Genomic DNA, 18,065 nt, shown 5'->3' on the forward strand with positions numbered 1-18,065 from the left:
ACTGCAAACCAACCAACCTACAACTATCACTAACCTATCACTAACTAAATTATTTTTAACACTCTGTGCAGTTGTTGTGTGATTACATTTTGCTGTGGGTTATTTACCCCTAATCACTCTAAACAAAACCCAGAAGCCTGATGGAATTACATTTCAGAGATCTCCTAGCTGTAAAAGACGTCTTAGATCTCCTCATGTTTCTTTGCCATTTTGTCTTCCTAAAGAAGATAATAGAGCATACAGCTGCCAGAATTTTAAAAATGGCTGGTATGGGTGACCTCTGCGAGCACCTCTTCTGGCCTCTTTGTTGAACATCCCCTGTCCTTCAGTAATAAAGATCCTTCCTATCACCACTCAATAATTTTGTAAAAAAGAACACCAACTATAATTTCGGCCACGGAAAGACGACAAAGTTAAGTACAGTTTGAGAAAAGAACACTGTATATGAGGAACACCAATATAAATTTTTAAATAAAGAGGTTAAAAAAAAAAAGCAAATAGGCCACTCTCTGGATTCTGTTTCCCCTCAAACCACATGGTAAAATCCATTTGTGTGCCCAGTGTGTAGAAAGAACTGTGGGTCTAAAATAGACTCACACAAGCTGTCTCTAGAGAAGATGGGCCACAGAGGGAATTCTTACAAAGATGACTGCTAAAGCACTTCCCAACAATGAGCGTCCATGGTTGGTATATACAACCATGGCTGAGATTTCTGAAGAAAATGCAAATAACAATAACACAAAGTCTCTGCAAGAACTCAGTACCTATGTTTGTTGTTTGGATGAAACCTCATTACACTAGAACATCCAGTCTTTGGGTGTTGCACTGGGGAGCCTAAATCCTCTCTTCCTATATGCATTATTGGCTGAAAAGTGGCAAATAAAATAAATTAGATGTACTGGAGGAGACTGCTCCCTGAAAAACATTCAAAGCTGTATTACTTATTCATAAAGCAAAAGCAAAGAATTCTTTTTGCAAAAAAATAAAAATCATGGCTCTGACTCTATATTTCCTGATAAATTGATGTGCATGTGATTTTCTTCTAAATAAGCAGAGCTGCTTTTTCTCTACTAAATACGCAGCTTGACAATGACATTTACTTAACTTATTTTTCAAATGAGCCTTTTAAGTCAGTGTATAATTATTGAGTGCACAGACTTTGGGGTCAGCCAGAGGCAGGTTGGAATCCAGGCTCCGCCATTCATATGTAACTTTAGGCAGATACTTAACCTCCAAGCTTCTGATTCCTCATCTGGAAAACAGTTCCCAGAATTGTAAGGTCTGAATAAGACAATGCATATAAAGCACATAAGCCTGGCTCCTGGCACTTCTGAGCTGAGTGGTGGTGGACGAGATGGCAGTGAGGAGCAGCTATCTTATAACTTCAGTCCGAACATCCTGTACAGACTTGAGAAGGGATTCGCAAAGCGAAAGATCAAAGTGGGAGTGGTTTGGCAAAGGAAAGACGATAAATGTTTCTGGTGAGATTCACAGATTTGACAAGATTAAATCAAATTACAGACAGGATCAGCTGCGCCCTCCTCTATGACCCTTCACAACAAGGGAAATCGGAGGTCAAATTAGCATTCTTAAAGCAAGGTTACCTATGATCCATGATTCTCTCACAGGCACATAAAAAACACATAGATTCCTCCTGACTGTAAATAGTCACTTAAACTCTTTCATCTTTTTATGCTTCTACCATAGAATTATTCTCTTGTGTGGGTATGGTGTAGATAGTTTGAGACAAATCAGATGAAAATACCTAACCATAAGGAACTACGCATTCACTGAACCAACACGCACTGTTTCTTATACCCCAGGCGTATTCCAAGGGAAGGGAAAGCATGGATAAATCAATTATAAGAGGCTGCTCTGTCAGTATAGACACGGCTCTGGCAGACGGAGGGGGACACAAATAACTGTGAACCATGCTGTCACTGACGCGTTATTACGGACGCATGTGTGAGGGGCTATGGCACACTAAAAAAGAAATCATTCGTGTGTTAAGACATACATCCTTTATCACCTGAAAAGCCCTTTTTAATATTGAATAGGGTGTTTCACATCCAATAGGTGCTCAAAATTTGTGCTGACCGCAGTCCTTACTATTTAACTATTTATTGCTTCCCTGCTCACCGTATAACGTTAAGCGCCACAATCGCAGAGACCTCGTTTTTCTTATTTACTAATGCAGCCTCGGTGCCAAAGAATGTGTGTGGGTGTGTAGTAGATGCTCAATAAATATTGTTGGCTAGCAGGATGGATTTTATGTGGTGGCTGCTTAAGAAATAATCTCCACCTAGAAGTCATTTCCTCAGCATTCCTACAAAAGTGAAGTATCTTTGCTTTTAAACTTTAGTCTGTATTTTCTTTTCTCTTTTTTTTCTTCATTCTTTTGTCATGCTCAGAAGGAACACACTGAAGTGTGAACACACTTTCCTAATCAGAATACTAATTATTCATAAGACGATTTATTTACTTACTTATTTTTGAGAGAGAGGGCGCAAGCGAGCGAGGAGCAGAGAGACAGACAGAGAGACAGAGAGAGAGCGTGGGGCTCACCAGAAGTGGGGCTCCTGTTCACCAGAAGCGGGGCTCAAGCTCACCCTATGTGGGACTTGAACTCACGAACCGTGAGATCATGACGTGAGCCAAAGTCAGATGCTTAACGACTGAGCCACCCAAGGGCCCCCGTAAGGAGAATTTAAATCTGGTGGGTGCCACTAGGAATTATTCTGGTCAGTAGAGAGAAGAGTGCTTCTGGAGTATGCCTTGGTTAGTGTATTTATCATATTTAAATTGGCAGCTTTCCTCTAAAATCTTTTATTTATAGGATAACTATTAATATACCTCTTTCTTTTCTTTTTCTCATTTAGACTATGATCTTTAAATATATATATATGTATATATATATGTATATATATGTGTGTATATATATATGTATATATATGTGTATATATATGTGTATATATATGTATATATATGTGTATATATATATGTATATATATATGTGTATATATATATGTATATATATGTGTATATATATATATAAGCAAAAGAAAACCATCAAACAAAAGTCACCTAAAAAATAATAACTAACAGTATTACATATATATTACAGTGGCATGTATTTTCCTTCTATTCCCAAAACACCTTAACATACTCTACATGTATAAGTTTTATAATGTTTTTATATTTTATAATGTTTTTATACCAAAACTAAAGTTAAAGAATGCAGTTATAAAGTATGGGTATCATGTATCCAACAAGAAAGAAGAAAAATTCTGTACTTTTCAATAAGAGTTAATAACCAAGAATACCAAACCCAAATTTTTCCAGTTTTATTTCCTCATTTTTTTTCTATTTAAAAAGTATGAATCCAGGAGCACCTGGGTGGCTCAGTTGGTTGAGTGTCCAACTTCAGCTCAGGTCATGATCTCACGGTTCATGAGTTTGAGCCCCGCATCAGGCTCTGTGCTTAAGCACAGAGCCTGCTGTGGATCCTCTGTCCCCTTCTCTCTGCCCCTCCCTTGCTCATGTGTGTGCTCTCTGCTCTCTCTCTCTCAAAAATAAATAAACATTAAAAAATTTTTTTTAATTATGATCCAAAATGGTACAATAAAAACAAACTTCAAATACTTAGTAATATATCAAACAAAACAGCAACACTAAACAAAACAAAATAATTCACTGAAAAAAAAAAAGACTATACCAACTCTACATGGACTAAATACAAAAAGAAATCTTTTGTACTCTTGTCAAACCACAATATTTTTTTAAAAAATCACAGGAGTGGATCATAATAGAAATAGCTCTATGTGGCAGGATGATAATTTATCAATTTTTAACACGTATTTTCCCCTTAGACTTTTGTCAATTCTGTTTTGCTCAATTGTTTCTTTTCAAAGAGCTCAAAATGAAGATATTGAAAAAATAAAAACAGCATTTCTGCATGCTGTTAGGAAATATCCCTTTCAAAAATATAGGGTATAACCAGTATGCAATCGCCAGCTGTGGATCTTTTTTTTTCCTCCTGCACAGACAGAAAATGACATAAATTACTCTAGGAGAGAAGTATTTCTATAATATTTGTAAAATGATACTGCAACACTATTCTACAAGTTATAAGCTATCACTGCCCCTACTGGAAAAGTCGGCGGAAAGAGGGCTGAGGGAAACCACATACAATGCCTCTCCTAAAGAATGTATGTCTTTAGGATATTTGGATCACGTGACATTCCTCACTCAGCATTTATTGCTCCCAGTGCCAACTCATTCTGGGGAAAAAGAGACAGACTGGTCAGCTTCCATTCAGCACTATCCCGCTCTGCTTTAAGTCCCTTGATTCAAAAGTAAAGAATGGGAGGAACAGAAGGGGATACCAAGGCACAGTCATTTAGTCAAGATGTGCAGGTTGGCCAAATCCTCAGAGTCCCTTGCTAGAAAAAAACCTGAGATCCTGAACAAACATTTCTCCTACTTTTGAGGATTAGTAGCCCCTTTGGCAAAAACAAAACAAAACAAACAAACAAAAACAAGTAAGCCCTCAATAAATAATTCATCCTATCTAGTCCTTTGAGAATGGTAAAAAATAGAAGTTGCGGGAGAAATCCACACCCAGGCTCAAGCTTTCTCTCAGGTATCAGGTACCCACAAATGTCAAGCTAACCTTTAGCTCTCTCAGAATCTTTAAGTCGGAAGTAAAGTGGGGGTGCCTGGGTGGCTCAGTCTATTAAGCGTCCGACTCTTGATTTTTGCTCAGGCCGTGATCTCATGGTTCATGGGATCAAGCCGTGCATAGGGCTCTATGCTGACAGCATGGAGCCTACTTGGGATTTTCTCTCTCCCTCTCCCTCTCTCACTGCCCCTTCCCCACTTGCACTTGCTCTCTCTCAAAATAAATAAATGAACTTAAAAGAAGAAAAAACTAAAGTGTTAAGATCCTCTAGATATTCAGCCAACCTAGGTACAAGATTCCTTCAGAAAGACCTGCCCTTAAGTTACACCCAAGATTTCCTGTGAATGAGCATAAACAAGACTTGGTTTCTCCAAGGCTGACTAACATTAAAAAAAAAAAAGAAAGAAAAGCAATTAAACAGTGTTACTGCCTTCCATTCTTAGGAACCCAGATGTTTAAAAAGGGGGGAAAAATCCCAGCAAGCATTGGGGTGGACAGCATAGTACAAACAGAGAGAGGGAGTGGCTCAGGACAGAACCCTCAGTCTGCACAGAGAAGCACAAATCATGATTATTTCCCTTCTGGTCATGCAAACCAGAATGGTTGTAACCCTTCTTGCTTTTCATAAAACAAAGACCCACCCAGATGTGTCTTTGGCCACTGGCATAAATGCGTATTTGAAACTTTTTTGGTAGACCCACAAAACACTAAGGACCAAAATTGTTAGCCTTCAACTTACTTTGCCTGATCCCTAACTCTGGCTTCCAGCTGGAACAACATATGATATCACTGCTTCTAAGGCAAACCCAGTTTAAAAGCAAGTTTCCTCAGCCCATATATTCAACTCTCACTTTCTAATCAGATGGTTGGCACAAATTCACCTAACTCCAAAATCTGGCGATGTGCCCTCCCTAGGCAAAGAAACAAGAAATTCATGCATGGTATTTTTTTTTTTATGTTTTCCATTTGTCTTTTTTATTATTCAGAAATACTTCAATGTGATAGAGAAGAACAACAACATTAAAATAAAATATTCTGCAGGAGAAAAGTGAAATGAAGATTATGTATCCTTATGGAGAAACGTATAGGTCTCATGAGGTTTCAATAAAAGGTTTGCTGAGGAGCAAAACTCAAGATGAAAATCCAAGCTGGTTGCCAAATTTCTGGCTATATCAAAGAAAAATTAGTGGGAAATGTTGCATTTTAATGATCTCAGTACTCACAGATGAAGTTATCTAATAAATGCACACAAAGCTATCAAATATAAATGCATATAAACTGAAGATTTAATTCATGGCCTATGGAGATCCTACTGTGTTTTTGAAAACTTTTTGATCTGAATGCCCAGGAACAAGAATGCGTGGAATATAAGACTTAAGCGGCCAATAGTTACTCGGACATTCTGCCCCAGGACAAATATTCCAGCCATACATACTAGTGAAGCCCATGGTTTCAATCAGATCTGGGTTTTAACCTGGCTCCAATACTTGCTAGCAGTAAGACCATAGGCAAATCCATAACTTGTCCAGCCTCTGCTATGCAGTCCCCCAGTCTTCATCAGCAGTTCCAAAAGTGTATGTATAAATTGGTTGAGAAGAATCTAGGACTTACTTTTTCCACAGAGGCAATACTACAGGTTCAGCACTCACATATTCAGACAAGCCTAGAAAATCCCATCTGGTCCCAGATCCCCGGCCATGGCACAAATGGTGCTCAGGCACTGATAGCCAATCGACATTACATGATAAACTGTGCACATGCAAGAAGCCATAAATGTTTCCATCGGTAACCTCGCAGCCCAGCAGGCAGCATGGACTCAACAGATTGTTATTACATGGAATGAATAGAATATTTTCTTTTGCAAAAGGCTTTTCAGCTGATTTTCCCTCCACCATTGGGGCGTGACACCTTTCTTGGCAGAGAACTAGAAGGAAGGGGCTTCCCCGGGAGAAGAGAAAAGGTGATGAAGGGATGATTTGTATTTCTAAAAACCAGAGACGTTTTAGTTACAGTGTCTCCCCAGGCATTCAGAATTGTGGGGGGAACGAGGGGGTAGAAGTCTTGTCAATTAATAAAGAGTCTAATCATGTGAGCCCCTGAGGGACCAACATGTTAATCTATTCAGATCTCTTTAATTCCAAATGTCTTTCATCTGGGACTTATTCAGCAAATTTGTTTGGAAAATTTTAAAGCTCTAATAATTTATGGCTGCATTTAAGTAATCTAAATCCCGTACACTATTTCCAAATATCCCAGAAACTGGTGACATTTAAGAGTGCAGGCATCGAGACAATTCATTATTTTGACCGCTTTCTCATGAGATCATAAAACGATCAGAATTTCAAGGCTCACGGAACAAACCACTGCTATGAAAACGGCGGCAAGAGATGACCATGTTAATCAGAAAGTAGGTTAGCTACTGTCATAAAGACCCAAAATTATAGATAGGCAAGCATGAAAATGAAGGGTGTACATTCTGGGACATACTTGTAAACAAGGTCAACGAAGTCCTTAGTCTCACTTATCTTACAGTCTAGCAAGGAAGACAATGTATTTCTCAGTGACGTAAAGTCCGGGTAGGTGGTCCAGGGCTGGTACAGTGTTCACACCATCTTCAGCAAACCAACCATGGTCCTCCCATCATTCATTTAAACATCTCCAACGCACAGCTTCCTCTCGTGACCCAAGATGGCCACGCCGGCTCCTGCCATCCTGGCTGCATTTCAGCATGCAGGAAGAAAGGGTAAGAGGCATGTACCTACCCTCTCCACGCACAGCCTGAAAGCGGCCCACCTCACTTGTGCTTGTGTCTCATTCACCAGAACCCAGCTGCAAAGGTGACTGGGAAGGACAGCCATTATTTTGGGTGGCCATGTGCTATGTAAGAAGTCAGAATAGGTGTTAACATAAAAAGCTTCAGTCCTGTGTCTATGCAAAGCATCATTCTGAACTCTCATAAAGCACTTAAGTAGTTATTCGTATTCAGGTGCCATTCTGTGGCAAGTGAACTCCATGTTTATAACAAACTTCTCAAATTCCCATAGGCAGGCAGGTAAGCCTGCTATGGCCAGCATGAAAATGAAGAATGTACATTCTGGAACATACCTGTAAACAGGGTCAACAAAGTCCCTAGTCTCACTTATCTTACGGTCTAGCAAGGGAGACAATGAGTGTGTAAACAAAAACTATCAGCAAAGGAGAAACAAAATTAAACTAAAGTGATGACAAAGCTACTCAGGGAAGGCTCGGCTTTCCTGAGGATGTGACATTGAAGTTTTGATCTGGACCAGCCATCAGAAAAGCTGGGGGAAAAAAACCTAATACTTTAAAGTCCCAAGTTTCCCTATTTATCAGAATCAATGTTACTTCAGCTCTATTTTTCTTTTTTTGACCTGTTATGCAGGGAAGAAGTGTGTGTGTGTGTGTGTGTGTGTGTGTATGCATGCACGTGTTCACATGTGCATGGGCATTTGGCTGGGAAAAGGAGATCTATAACTTAATACTGAAATTAATACTTAGGAGTTAGCCATAATGTGGCCATAATGTGGTTTTCCAGAACCATGAGAAAGAGGCCCTATAGCTATTTATAGGGAAAGGAGGATAAACAAAGCAAATGGTTAGAAAAGTTGTGAGAACATACAATCTTTGTATTCAGGAGTTATTTTTTTCGCTTGTTCTAAGTAGTGTTTCTTGGTGTTTGTATTTCTTAAATAGTATTAACTAATTTCAGGTCGGTTGTTCTAACTAAATTTTAGTTAGTTCAAAATGGGTAATCAGCAGTTGTGAATAAAATGTCTCACATGTTTTTAATCAAAATGAGTTACATGCAAGATAGGTAAAAAGTAGGCAAATTCAATAATTAAATTTTATGTATCAGTAGTGATTTAAAACACTAATCATGGGTTTATTTTAATCAAGATAATCTGTCACAATTTTTAGCAATTTAAAGGCAGTGTTTTTATATTTAAAATATTATACAAGTTATATTTCACTCTAGGGACCAAAGCTAAGTCAACACATTCTTAAGCTATCAAGAATCCACACAGGAAAAAAAAAAATTTTTTCTACTTGAATTAAACACTTTATTTTAATTACAATATTGGAGTCATATCTGGAATTTGAGGAGGGCTTGCTCGAGCAGTCCTGTTTTGGAACGTTGTGTGGTTGTGGTCAGATGTCCACTGGAGCTACAACCACCTGAAAGCTCCATGAGCTGGCATCCAAGATGGCTCCCTCACACAGCTGGTAGGCAAGGTTGGGGATTCTACAAGAGCCCCTGTCATCACAAAAATGGAGGTCTCAGGGTGCCTGGATGGCTCAGTCTGGCATCCAACTTCGGCTCAGGTCGTGATCTCATGGCTCATGAGGTCTAGCCCCACAGAAGGCACTCTGCTGTCAGCGCAGAGCCCACATTGGATCCTTTGTCCCCCTCTCTCTCTCTGCCCCTCCCCCGCTCATGCTTTCTCCAACCCCATCCCCGTCTGTCTCTGTCTCTCTCTCTGTCTCTCTCTGTCTCTATCTCTCTCTCAAAAATAAATAAACATTAAAAAACATTAAAAATATGGAGGTCTCAGGGCAATTAGACTTCTTACATGGCAGCAGGATTACCCCAGAGGTAACGATGTATTCACAGTATAGTCCACTAGGTATAAACTTACTTGGGGGGGGGGGCGGGGAACCTCCTCAACTTATGAAAAGTGCTACAGTGAAATGAATACCTCATGTGCCAAGGCATTTGTCATAGTCATGGCCAGTGAAGGAAAACTGCCATTTAAATAACATTATTTTAACCCAATGGGCAATACAGCAGTCAGGAAGACACCAAGTCAGACCTAAGGTCTGAACTCCTACCTTCAAAGCCCCATTTTATTGACTCTAAGATACCACCGATTATAATATATACCATTATTACCAAATAATATATACCATTATTTTATATACTTCCAGCAAGAAACAGAACACTGTCATTAAACTAAGAAATACCATGAATTTCAGGATGCATCCCAATTTCAGAAATACTAAAATGTGGGGAAAAATTGACATCTTAGAATCAATGAAAAATGGTAGTATTCTTCTGACCAAATCTGCCCCTTTTATTTTCAGAATGGAAAATTACCTTTGTTATTTTCAACCCAATCATTAAAAAATAAAGTTTTCCTATGTATTATGTTACAATCCCCCCCCCACATCTCTTTATAGGTACAAAACTGCTTAATACAAATGTCCAAAGAGATAACTAATAAATCCCCATTTAACTCTTTTCCCAAAATATTTAAGACATTTCATTCAAAACAACTGATTACTGTAGGGCTCTCCAAAGGGACCACCAAAAAAAAACACAAAAACAAAAACAAACAAACAAAAAACCACACCTCTCTTCTGAACAAGTTGAGAAATAAAGCAGACCTTAGTAAAGGCATGAGTCGAAACATCCCTTTTTTTAGTGATAAAGGCCAGTCTGGGTGATAGAATATTAGGTCTGTCAGCCAAGTGGCTTGTTCCTATGGAGCTCCAGAATCAGACAGCCTTTTCCCCCAGGTCAGGGGCAAGCTCTGACCAGGGAGCCCTCCCATAGAGACACAGGGCAGAGCACCTACTCCCTGCTGCCAGCTTGCTCTAAGGAGTAAGAAGAGTGGAGAAAGAAGAAGGCAGATTCTGGTGCTGAAACTGCTAAGTACCACAGTCCTCTCCACAGACAGAGCACCTCTCGAGAGGAGAAAAGGCAGAGTTGAGCCCATTCAAACATCCCAAATTTGCCAACTAGAAAAGACAGTCCTCTTCCCAAGAGAGGAGGATGTAAAGGGTCAGAGACAGACTAAGAGCATGCCTACAAAGACCCACCTCATGGAAATCTGGAATGGGGGAAAGTTGTTCTCTAATACTTGCCTTTGCAGTTATTTTGATGTAATACTGTAAAAAACACTGTGACATAATAAGAACTATATATTTAGTCTCTGCCCCTAGTTCCTGGCACACAGCTTCTAAAATCCTTATATTTTCCTGAGCGATAGAAATTCTAGAATCATCATTTGTTCTAATATTTGGTCTTTGACCCTGGTTCCTGGTACACAGAACTCCTAAATCCCTTGCAATTTCCTGGGTGATAGGAGCATCTTTTGTTCTAATGAGGTAACTCTTAGTGGATTCCTGAATAGTTCCTGAGGACTGGTCACCAGAAAGACCAAGCTATGAGTAGAAGCTTGGAACTTCCAGCCTTACCCACTCTTCTCCAGGGAGGGGGAGGGGCTAGAGACTGAGTTAATAATCAATCATGCCTACATGATGAAGCCTCCATAAAAATACTTCAAGTATACAGTTCAGTGAGCTTTTGGTTTGGTAAACACATCCATGTGCTGGGAGGGTGGCACATCCCATCCACATGGGGACAAAAGCTCCTGCACTTAAGACCCTTCCAGACCTCACCCTATGTACCTCTTAATCTGAGTGTTCACCTATATACTTTGTAATACCCTTTATAATAAACTGATCAAGTTAAATAAATGTTTCCCTGAGTTTTGTATGCCATTATACCAAATATCAAGCCCGAGAAATGGGTTATGGGCGACCTGATATCTAACCGGTTGGTCAGAAGTATGAGAAGCCCAGACTTGCAATTGATGTCTAAAGTGGGGGGAAAGGGGGGGAGTCTTGTGGGACTGTGCCTACAACCTGTGGGGTCTGCACTAGCTCCATTTAGTTAGTGTCATGATTGAACTGTAGGTCACCCAGTTGGTGTTTAGAGTTGGAGGATTGGTTGGTGTAGGGAGTCCTACATGTTTGGTGTCAGAACTGTTGAGAGTCGAGTATAAAAGAAATAAGAGGTTTTCTTTTAAACATGCTCCACAGTTTTCCTTCTCAGGAAAAATCCTATGAAAAATCTCCTTAATGTGTAAACGACACTCAGGACTGCTTTGGGAATCATCTTTTTCTGCCTCGTACCTCACTCTTTATCCAAATGATGTGACCAGCACTTTTGCAAGTGACAAGTCACAACAAAACGGGACCTCCCAGGGTGTCGGTGTGGTCAGGCATGGAACTGAAATGAGGCATTACTTCCAAGCCGCGCCACATGGCTGGGGACCTCACAGAAGCTCTAGAGGACTAGGAAGGTGTACCCCCGGTTTGTTACAGCACAAGCAGGCATACTCTTTAGCTAAGGGAAATGTGATTTGTTACAGAAGAGATATTATGAAATTTAGTATCTCATAAAAGGAGTTCATTCTACCCATAAAAAAACTGGTTTGACAACTAGTAAAATGGTATAGCTACTTTTCGCTGCAAAGGCAAGTGAAATTTAAGACTAAAAGCAACATGTACCTGGGTTATCTTAAGTGGCTTCGTAACTCATTTTATTTGATTTCAAAATCCCTTTCCAAGTGTGATATTTTAATTTAGAAATGTAAATTCTGCCCAAAGAAATAACTGGAGGTGGGTAACACATATGTATAAAGTATATTATTTTAGGAAATATAAATACAGCTGCCTCTTCTACCACAGAGCTTGCTACTGTTTCATAACCACAGTAAATTATGGTCAATAAAGTTTTTCTTTGTGACAATTAGCACAAAGACATCAGACATGCAGATTAGAAACACTGGGATTTACATCTAGCTTTAAAGAAAAATGCTGTTAAATATTATCAAACAGTAAATACAAAAAGGCAGTAACATTGTCCTAAGGAACAACTTCATTTTTCCTTAACAAACTTTAAGTTAGAAAAACAAAGTCTAGGCGAGAGTATGTTGAAGGCATTGCTCTTTTAAAATAAATTGGCATTTGTAATATTTGTGGTTCAGCTGAAAGAATAAATAACTACTATTTATTGAGTGTTTACTAAATGTCAAGCACTGTACTTAGTGATGTACGTACATAATTGCATTCAATCCTAACAACAGCAAACACTATGAGGTAGGCAATTTGATCTTAATTAGATGAGGTGACGAAATCAATCTCGCTTGCTCCACTCTAAAAAGAGAATTCTTCGTAGACGACTATCCAAAATAAGTAAATCTGTACTTTGATTTATTGAGGAGAGCACCTGTTGGGATGAGCACTGGGTGTTGTATGGAAACCAATTTGACAATAAATTTCATATTATAAATAAATAAATAAATAAATAAATAAATAAATAAAGCAAAGCTACTCTTACAAGTGAATACATTCATGAATAGAATCACATATGTATCCATGTTCAGATTAAATCTGCTCTTTCCTACATTTGAAACTTGGAACAGAAACAATTATTTGGCAATGTGCACACGTGTACCAAACACCTAAAACACAGACTGTGATATTGGACCTTGGAGATAAGGGAGAGGAAAAGGAGTTGAGAAGCTATTTTATCTCCTTTGGTCTTTAAAAGCATATTCACTGCTAATAAATATTAGATTTTTCCCCAACAACACTCAAAAAAGTTTCTCTCTTGAGCACACGACATGATCTTTCTGTCATTTTCAGAAGCCTCAGCCAAACATAAGTCTTATGAATTGTACTCAGATCTGTTGCTGATTTGTCATAAAATCGCCTAAACCACTGAACCAAAAGATGGTGGTGTAGAGGAAATGCAGTAACCTGTACTTAAGTATAGATTTCCAGGACCAATTTCTTTTTCTTAACCAAGATTGTCTATAATGTTACTTAGGCCATAAAGTCAACATTGAGGTCCCGGTGACAAAGGCCTGGTAGAAAGTGGTGGAAATGAGTCTCCAAAGAAATAAACAACTCTCCGTGCTGACTGAGATTTGCATCTAAGTGGCTCTCAAGCTCTTTGCGAAATGCTAGAAGTTGCCTTCGTCCTCAAAATAAACTTAGATGCTCTACTATCAAACTAACATCTGTAAAAGGGATAGCTCACCGTATATTAGGACTTGTTACACTAATGGGTAAATGTATACTGTATAAAATAAGCATGTCCATATACAAAGAGCAATTATGACGGCCAGTCTACAAGTTTGCCTCTGCTACAACACTAACATGCAAGGATCCAGAAATGATGGAGAACACAGTGCTAGCCGGGTAACGTGCAATTATGATAAGAAGTAGGGTTTTTGCATTTTAAACGCTTACTTCTTTTCCCCAGTGTTTTTATTCCTTTCCACTTGCTGAAAGAACCACACCAAGTCCTGTGGTCACATCTGGGGCAGTCTAATATGGAACAGGATTCTAAAACTTAATTACAAATATAAGATGGCTTAGCATTAATACTGGATCAAGTTTCTTCAGAAACCTCTAGTGAGTTGAAAGATGATCATTCCTGGGAGAAAACTGCTCTGCCTTGTGTTAAAACACTTTTGCTAGACTTTGGAGCTAGAGAATCACCTTAGAGGACATAAGTGGTGGGCAGCAGAGGGTGAGGAAGCTGTGTGGCAGGGCAGTGGGAAGGGAAGGAGTTGGAGCAGTGGCCTGGAGCAGGTTATCAGAGCCTAAAGGACTATACAGGAATCCAGGGAGGAAGTAACAAGTCTACAGGGTTGTTAGAACCAAAGGAGGTGAAAAAAAAGCACTCACTGGAAGTTGGAGAAGAGCAGTCTCCAAAGACCGTGTCAGAGCCTGAGCAGGGAGGTGAGATCATCTGAACAGGAGAGTGGCAAAGGCAATATTCTGGCTGGGGTCAGAGCCTGCAGAATGAGGAGGCGTCTGTGCCGTGGGGGCAGCAGTGGGGTCTGCTGGTGGGTCCTGGAGCCTGAGAGGAGTGAGGAGGGCACCCATGCACGAGGGCGAGGCAGGGGGAGCACAGGGCAAGATGTCAGAGCTCCAGCGAGGCGAGAAGGGCATGCACGTGGCAGCTTCAGGAGGACCGCCTGTGTGGGAGGCGAAAGAGAACATCTATGTGGACTTGGCCATGGCCTGCAGCAGGAAGACAGAGCCCAGGTGAGGTGAGGAGGGCGTGAGAGGCGCGGCGACTCTAATGGGAGATTGGTTACATATGGGGGGAATTTATCATGTCATTCAATATGTTGAGGGTAAGGGGAGACAGGTTCTTCATGGTCAGAGAGGGAAGTTACAAATAGGGAAAGGGAAAAAGCTACAATAACCCTGTGGTATTAGATCAGAACTGTGGTTAGTATGAACTCATGGCCTTTAATAGATAGCTATAGGTATGAGTATACATGAGATAGACAGATGCAGATACAGATAGCTGGATCTTTAGAATGATTAATAAAATTCCACTAACACTAAAATAAAAAACAAAGTGAGCAAAATAAAAATAAATAAATAAAAATAAAATACTAGGCATTTAAAAATGGAATATAACTATATATTCAAAGGAGATTTAAATATTTAAGAGAAGTCTATGAATCAATTTCTGCCAATAAATTTGAAAATACAAATGAATAGCCAACTTAAGCTAATATCAACTACCAAAGTCTCAAGAAGAAACAGGAAATTAAATAGATCTAGAAATATTTAAGTGATTAAATCAGAAATAAAAATCTAAATCTAACAACAACAAAGCTATGGGGAGGTGGTTCTTTAGAGATATCTCCCTGTTGAGCAACTGATTATTCCTTTCTTATACAAATAGCTCCAGAAAATATAAAAATGAAACTCATCCTGATTTTTAAAAAAGTACCATAACCTTTGTTTTAAAACCAGACAATGGCACCACAATAAAGAAAAATCATATGCTAATCTCACCTAGGAGCATAAGTGCAAATAGCTAAGTAAAGTATTCGCAAAATCCAGCAGTGGGGCAGGACCAAGTTGAACTTATCCAGGAACACAGTAATGATTCTTTAACATTAAAAAATTATGACTACAAGTCACCACGTTAACAATTAAGGGTGAGAAAACCCTACATAGTCATCTAAAAAATTCATAATCTGTATTAAATCAAATCCAACATTCACATATGATAAAAACAACAGCAACAAAACAACAACGTAGCAAACTAGGTTTAGGAAGGAACATTCTTAGCCTGATTTTTAAAAAAGTAAAAAAACAAAAAACAAAAAACAAACAAACAAAAAAAACCTCAGCAAACATAATATTTAATGGTAAAATTTTAGAACATTTTCTTTAAACTCAGGAATAAGACAAAGATACCTCTTTTCACTGGCTCTATTGAGCAGTGTCCTCGTATCTGGTCAGTGCACTAAGAAAGAAATGGTGTCCAGTGTAGAAAGGAAGAAACAAATATAATACAAAAGCAAAGTTTTTGGACATGTGGTCACCAGGCAAGAGTCAAGAGTATTCCTGTGTGCCAGCAACAAACAATTAGAAAATTGAACCTTAAGAAATTCAACTCACAATGGTATTAAAATCTTTAAAATACCCACAAATAAATCTTGTAATTCTCTTTTATAAAGAAAAGCATAAAACTGGACATACTGATTTTAAAACATTGTAGTATTAATTCTGTGATGGATAAACTGACTAACCTGGAACGGACTAGAAAGTAAGAAACATGCTCACTTTTATGTGGCGTCTTGGCATATCATATATTAGTAGGAAAAGGATGAATATCTTTTGGCTCCAAATAACAGAAAACCAAAATTTTTTAAATGACTCAAACAATGAGAAGAATAATTATATCACAAAACAAGATATTTGAGCTAAGGTTCAAAGTCATCAAAGATCCAGACTCTGTCTTCCTCGGATCTCAGTGAGCTCCCTTCATTATCAAAACTGCTCATGTCACAAACATACATCAAGAGGCAGAAAAAGGAAATTGTTTCCTAATTATGTATCTTCTGTCAGGGCAAAAGAAAACCTTTCCTAGAAATACTTCCAGCAGACTACCCTTCGCCTATCTTTGGCTTGAGCTGCTAAACTAATCATCAGGTAAGGAAATGAAAATGCCAATGTATTCTGAGACCATTCAGGATTTGCCTGAATCACGTGAGAAAAGAGCAGACACTGGAACAAAACTGACGCTTTGCCAACACGAGAAAGAGGAAAATGACTCTTAAATAAATAATTTATGGTACTTGGAGTATTGCATAAATAATGTGGGGAGACTAGACTATCCATATGGAAGAAAAGAAAGTTAGGGGCGCCTGGGTGGCTCAATTGTTAAGCATCTGACTTCAGCTCAGGTCATGATCTCACAGCTCATGAGTTTGAGTCCCACTACGGGTGACCACGAGCCCTGCTTTGGGTGAGCTCGTGCCCCCACTTCGGGTAAACATGAGTCCCGGATAAGCCCCACTTCTCTCTCTCCCTCTCTCTCTCTCTGCCCCTCGCTCACTTGTGCCCTCTCTCTCTCAAAACAAGAAAAGAAAGATCTGAATGATACCATAAACAAAAATAAATTCCATGTGCATTAAAATTTCACATGTCAAAAGTAAATTTTTAGTGGAAAATACAGAACAACATGTTTAGAAATTAGGGGTATAAATAGGTTTCTAATATAAAACATAAATAAGCACAAATCATAAAGGATAATATTAACCAGCTAGATTACATTAAAATTTTAGACTTCTGTACAATATACTGGAATTAAAGTTAAAAGACAAACCACATCCTTGGAGAAGTATTTGCATGATATGAGACAGTTTTTCTGTTACCCAATAGATAAAAATGGGCACAATATAAGAATGGGCAATTGAGGGGTGACTGGGTGGCTCACTCAGTTGGGCGTTTGACTCTTGATATTGGCAGGTCATGATGTCACATTTCATGAGATCAAGCCCCACGCTGAGCTCTGGGCTGGCAGCACAGAGCCTGCTTGGGATTCTCTCTCCCTCTTTCTCTGCCCTCCTTTGCGCTCTCTCTCTCTCTCTCAAAATAAATAAACAAACAAAAAAACAAAAAAGAATGAGTAATTGACAGAAGAGGAAGATTGAAAAGCCAATAAATACTATACAAGATGTCCAACCTCATCAGGAGTCACAGAATTGCAAATTTACATAAAGAAATAGCACTGGCTCCACTATTTAAAAAAATGTTCTAATTTGATAAAACTGAGTACTGGACACTATGTAAGGGAACAAAATATCATCCACGCCTAGTGCAAGGGTCAACTAGTTCAAACTCTTTGGTGATCACTTTTGGGATATTCAGTGAACTCAACAATATGCATGGTCAACAATCTAACATCCTTTCCAAGGTATGTATCCTACAAAAACTCTTTCATATGTACACCAAAAAACATGTCCTGGGAGATTCACCATATTCTTTTTTCTCTATTTCTCCTCCCTCTCTCTCTCTCTCCTTCTCTCTCTCTCTGTCTCTCTCCACTGAATTTCCTCTCACTCTCTCTGTCCCTCTCCATACACACACACACACACACACACACACACACACACACACACATATGGAATATTTGAATTGGATAAATATGAATTGGATAAATAAAGTGCTGTATAGTCATACAATCAAATAGTATGGTATAGTTTAAATGAACTAGATCAATACATGTCAGCTTGAACTATCTTAAAAA

General features: G+C 38.9%; 1 protein-coding gene across 1 annotated transcript in view; it reads right to left on the reverse strand.

The window, feature by feature from the left end:
• The window catches only part of SCFD2 (sec1 family domain containing 2), a 390,123-nt gene that overhangs the window by 306,751 nt on the left and 65,307 nt on the right, over nt 1–18,065 (reverse strand). The gene's annotated exons all lie outside the window — the stretch shown is intronic.

This window comes from Lynx rufus, unplaced genomic scaffold (genome assembly GCF_022079265.1).
Source record: "Lynx rufus isolate CCGP_SWC_20201006 ecotype Redwood Valley unplaced genomic scaffold, mLynRuf1.p SCAF_3, whole genome shotgun sequence".
NCBI lineage: Eukaryota > Metazoa > Chordata > Mammalia > Carnivora > Felidae > Lynx > Lynx rufus.